This window comes from Planococcus citri, chromosome 4 (genome assembly GCF_950023065.1).
Source record: "Planococcus citri chromosome 4, ihPlaCitr1.1, whole genome shotgun sequence".
Classification (NCBI taxonomy): domain Eukaryota; kingdom Metazoa; phylum Arthropoda; class Insecta; order Hemiptera; family Pseudococcidae; genus Planococcus; species Planococcus citri.
The window spans coordinates 64739736-64746074 of NC_088680.1; positions in this window are offsets into that span (position 1 = coordinate 64739736).

Below are 6339 nucleotides of genomic sequence, written 5' to 3' on the forward strand. Positions count from 1 at the left end.
GTGTTCTTGATGGACGAGTAGAGGGTAAGGTGTAAGTACGTATTATTCGTCAGCTGGGGGTGGGGAGGCTTCTCCTTCCACTGGGCCAAAATTCCAACTTTTTGTGGGTCAAGTTCAGTAGGCTCGTTGGAGAAAAACGAAATTTTCCTGTTTTATGCCCCTTCCCCACCTACAATACAAACCTTTCAAAACTTCGAGAAGTATTTTAGAAGACCTTTCCACGGAAAAGTATAACGACTAAAAAATGAAATACGTAGAGAACTGTTTGCTTCCAATTTCGACCACAGTTAGATATCTGACATGAGCGCGATTCAAACCTTTATAATCAACATTTCAATCAGCCCAATCGGATTAAAAATTTTTGAAGTTTGAATAGATTGGTCTTGAAAATTCTCTAAAAAAATGTTGAACTACTTAACGAGGAATTCATTCTCTTGATCTCGAAATGTTCGTCTCCGATTTGGACAGATATAATCATCATTTTTGGAAAACGTTTGATCCCAAATTGATTTTCCGAGTTTTCGCGAATTTTTGAGAATTCAAAATTGATCATTTTCGACGACGATTCACATGAGCATTTTTTCAGAAATTCGTATTCATTCAGTAAAAATAGGTGAAAATACATGAAAATTAGTCCTAAAACTAACATCAACTCCCAGAAACGGAATATCCTTATTTCTGCACATTCTACGTGTAAAGTCTTCGGCGAGATTTCCTATTTGAACAGGATCAAAGATTTTTGAAAAGAGCACAATCCCAAATTGATTTTTCGATTTTTGGTAATTTTTTGAAAATTCAAAATTGATCATTTTCAGTGATTTAAGTATGCTTCAAGATGCTCATTCAGTAAAAATGATGAAAATCAGCTCTCATAAACTGAATTTCATTATTTCTGGACATTCTAAAGCCTCCAGCAAGATTTTCAATGTCTCCAAAATCTTGAAATTTCTCCAGATGGCGTGAAAATCAATTTGAGTACCTACCTAAAATCGAGTTATGCCTTATTCTCAGCCAATTTGGAGAATTTATCTTCATTTGAGCCGATTTCGAGGAGGAAAACTCGATGGATTTTTTTTGAACAGCATTCTTCAGTTCCCATTTAAAATATTTTGGTCAAAAAAACGCACCATGATTTTAGATGCCCAAGTCAATTTCTGCGCTTTCTGGAGAAATCTTAAAATTTTGTAAAAATTGAAAATCGCACTAAAAGCTCCAAAATTTCTGGAAATGGTGAAATGCATATGAGGAGGGGAAGGGGGGGGGTTAGACGAGGCAAAACCATTTGTGCAAAATTAAAAGTTCAAAAATGTTCCTGGAACAGAAAATTTTTGATTTTTTGAATTTTTTCCTCAACGCCGCTGATAAATTTGTTAGGTTACTTAGGATTAGGCCACAGCTTGATTTTTAGCTGCCCAAATGGATTTACAAGCCTTTTGGAGAAATTTTAAAATTTTTGAAAAATTGAAAATCACGCTGGAGGCACCAGAATTGCTGGAGATTGGGAAATCCAAGGGGAGAGGGGGTTGATTTCAACAAAAAAAAACCATTCCTGCAAATTTCAAAAATTTTACTTCGAACAGAAAATTTTGAACTTTTTTGAATTTCTTCTTCATAAAGGTCGAAAAAACACGCTCGGAAATCGGTTCAAACCTAGATAATTTCTTTAAACAAGTTGAGAATAAGTTACAACTCGATTTTTAGCTGCCCAAATAGATTTATACGCCTTCTGGAGAAATTTTAAAATTCTGGAGAAATCGAAAATCGCGCTGGAGGCTCCAGAATGGCGAGAAATAGTGACATTTGGTTCGGGACAGTTGATACTTGTTTCAAGACTTGAGTTTTTTCTTCCTTAAAATAAAGTTCAAATCATCTAAAAACATGTAACCGATTTTGAATTTTTTAAAATTCAAAAAAAAAAAATCGAATTTGGTCGAAAGAAATTTTGGTTATGTGAGTTTCAGAATACGATTTTTCCAAAAATCAGAGTTACGTCCAAAAATTGAATTTGGAAACCTCGAGAGATTCCCTTTTCAGCCAAAGTTTGATTCTTGGGGAAAGCACGATTCAAGCCACTATCTTATCAAAATTCCAGTCACTCAAAATTCGAATTGATTTGCCAATTTCTGAAGATTGAAGGATTACCGGTTCGGAAATTCTTTTCAAAAAATCTAACTATTGTTAACCGATTTTAAAATGATTCAAAAATTATCAGAAAATTAAGATTCATGATAGACCTCTGATCGTCTTTGAAAAAGTGCATAAATTCTTAATTAAATTGAAAATCAAAAATTAATTGGGTAGGTGACCAAAAAAAATGTCGATTTTTTTTAATGCAATGGTCAATTTTTTCCAAACAAGAACAAAAACGAATTCGAAAATATCGATCACACATGATCGAAATTGAAAATCCAAAAATCGATTTCCAAAATATCATTTTTTGTCAGAAGAAAAACGTGATTTTTTGTAAAAAATGAAGCGAAAAATTCAAAAAAAAAAAAAAAGTTAAAAACGATCTATGAAAATGTATGTATTGATTTTTTTCGTTCGATTAATCGATTTTCTATCACAATCCGATTTTCGATTGAGAGGTATATTTTCAAGGCTAGGATTGATTTTTGATTTCAAACATAAAATGTATTTGATCATAAGATCAGTGAGATCAAAAATCGCACATAAATCGATTTTTGCGGTTTGATTTATCGATTTTGGATTAAAATCGATTTTTCATCTAAAATCCATTTTCGAATAAGCTGAAATTGATTTTTTCATTTTGATCGTATGAGATCGAAAATCGCAAATGAATCGATTTTCGATTTTTCATTTCGGTCATATTCGATTTTATGAGATCGAAACTGTAAATTAATCGATTTTTGAGGGTAGATTAATCGATTTTCAATCAAGATCGATTTTCGACCAGGAAGTTCATTCTTGAATAAGCTAAATTTTCATTTTCATTTCGAGCATGTTCAATTATATGGGATCGAAAATCGCACATGAATCGATTTTTGCAGTTCGATTTATCGATTTTTGATCAAAATCGATTTTTCACCCAAAATCTATTTTTGAATAAGCTGAAATTGATTTTTTCATTTTGATAGTATGAGATCGAAAATTGCAAATGAATCGATTTTCGATGTTCATTTCGGTCACTTTCGATTTTATAAGATTAAAACCGTAAATTAATCGATTTTCAATCAAGATCGATTTCTGACCTGGAAGTTCATTCTTGAATAAGCTAAAAAATTTTCATTTTCATGTCGAACATGTTCAATCATACTTATGTGATCGAAAATCGCACATGAATCGATTTTTGCAGTTCGATTTATCGATTTTCGATCAAAATCGATTTTTTTATCTGAAATCTATTTATTGAATAAGCTGAAATTGATTTTTTCATTTTGATCACATAAGATCGAAAATCGCAAATGAATCGATTTTCGATTTTTCATTTCGGCCATATTCGATTTTATAAGATCTAAACCGTAAATTAATCGATTTTTAAGGGTAGATTAATCGATTTTCAATCAAGATCGATTTCTGACCTGCAAGTTCCTTTCTTGGATAAGCTAAATTTTCATTTTCATTTCAAGCATGTTCAATCATATGGGATCAAACATCGCAATTGTATCGATTTTTGGGATTCGATAAATCGATTTTTGATCCGGACCTACGTTTTGTAAATATTTTTATGAGATGAGGCTAAAACCATCGAAAATCGTAAATAGGTACCTAAATCGATTTTTGGAACTCGATAATATGTTGATTTTCAATCATGTTCGATTTTTGATAAGGAGGTCAAAGCCATGAGATCAAATTCACTCGTATGAAGTAGGTATTTTCTCCTGAATTGAACAGAATTACGTTTTGTTTTGGAATCTTGTAACAATACAGAGTAATTATTTAATTGAAGTTTTGCAGAACTGGAAATATGATGAACTTTTACTTTTTGATGACAGAACAGCAAGGATGTGGCTTTTGACGCTTTTGGCAAATTGATTCAAAAGATTTCTCTGTCACATTGAACAGCACCAATATAAATTCAAAGAGTGAAGATACATGAAAAAAAATAATAACTTCAACGTTCCTTATAAAGTACAACAAATTTACACATGTTCTTTGCGTATCCACATCTGCTTGCACACATGTAGCCTGCTTGATTCTTCTCACGTATAAGTACTCACCAGCCACTTAGTACTTATTACTCACTACCTGATTACGTATTTCCTCTGCGAAGAGGACCTAATATATTGCAGTGCGAAGTCCACACTAACTATAGGCATACACCACACCAGAAAATACTTACTTGAAGTAGCAACAAGCGAGTACGACTACCAGTAGATATAGGTACCATGTAAGTAGGCTACATTTGCACGTATAGGTATGCAAACACCGGTGTACAAAACGTACAATATACCACGTATAATACAATACCTACTTAATTATGATTACGATACTCGTACCGTAACCAGTATACACGTTGATGTAAGTAAAGTACTCGCAAACATAATTGTAGGTATGTGAGCGGAGTTTGGCAGCGATAGCCATTAGCCTCTAGCTCGCTTCTCGTGACGTCGAAGCCAGACAGCATCGGCAGATAGGTTAGCGTTCGCTTATCGCGTAATACATATTAGCTACCTGGACCACCATGTGCATGTCCACGATATATGTACTACATGCTTCCACTTATATTACGTGTGACCAGTGGTATGTTTTGTAGGTAGTATTATGTGTATAACATGCCGAGAGATCAAACGCCCATTCGATGAGTCATTTTTGGAAGCTGAGAGCATTCTAAGGAAATAGGAAGTAGTCAATAATTTCGCCTGTGGGTATTCTGAAATCGCACAATCTTTTTTAGTAATGCTCAAGTCAAAGTGATTAGGTATACTGATGAACAATTGCACACAAAATATCATTGTCAAATGAACTTCTACATTTCTACATACATTGGGTGGATATATCGAAGATGATATCCTATCAGAAGGGAATCTTTTCCACTGGACTCCGATTCAAACGAAGCCAAGCTAGAACAAAAGGACATGTTTTAAAGCCTCCGTAACCAAAATTTTCAGAATCCACAGTTCACTTCTGGATTTAGGCAATGGCGAATTTTCGAAAATTTAAAAAATTCAAAAGAGACTGCTTCAAGGGAGATTCAATATGTTCGGTAACATTTTTGGAACGTTTTCATTATATTTCGTGATGAGAGGAGGGGAGAAGGGAGGGAACTTTCTGAACCAATATCTCAACGAAAAACCGTAGTAATCCCAGATGACTTACGACTAGGTATATCCACAATTAAAATTCACCTTCACTAGGTGGGTAGGTAGGAAAGTAAAAGGTGTTCTAATTAATAAATAGTTTATTTTAAAAAGAAAAATGAATACAAACAGTTCATCAATGTACAGTGTTTAATATAGTGTTAAACGTAATAAACATTCGTATGCTATACACAATTTTTTTCTGAAAAAGAATTACTTAATCAAATATCTTCTCATGCTAAAATACCTATACTATATTATTTTTTGTTTCAATTTTATAGATATCTTACCATGGAAAATTGGGGAATAAAAACGTTTCCATTGAGTGAGCATGAAGATGCATTGAAAGCGTTTTCGAGTGGTTCATTTACTAAAATAATGTTCAAAGTTTGATTAACAAGATGGGATTATTCAGTATACCTTTCTAGACACCTAGACAGGTACCCAAATGTTGAACATAAATATAAGGGAGGGTATAAAAATAAAAAATAAAATTAATTAACAACGTTTTCAAACATCATAACCGATCAATCACAACCTAGAGCACTCATTCTTTACGAACAAAATGTAAGTTAGTAGCAACAGCCCAGCTACACAATATGTATTTACGGCAAACGAGTATGCAATTTTATTAACGTGCGGTGCACATCATTTTGTGACGTTGCATGACGCGTTTTGGCGTGCGCAAGCATGAAAAAATGCATAATACATATTTAAATTTTATTACATACCTATAAGTAAACTCAATAAAAATGTCTGTATCGTCATTTATCAATAATTTTGAAATTACATAAGTCATAACTAAGGTAGGTAGTATTTAAAACCCTCGAAAAAGTTTAAAACGCAATGAATTTTAAAATAAGCTTTTCGATGAGTTTTTTTTTACATCGGAAAATAAGATACTTTCGTTTATATGTACGAGTAGGTATTTTGCAAAAAAAAAAGTTGAACGAAGGGAGGAGGAGGTGAAAATCCTTAAATTCACTCGCAAAAAAAAGGATTCATAATCTTCTCAAAATACTCGTAGATGAACTAACAATTTTTAGATACCTTGAATACGTTCAGATAAACGAACCGA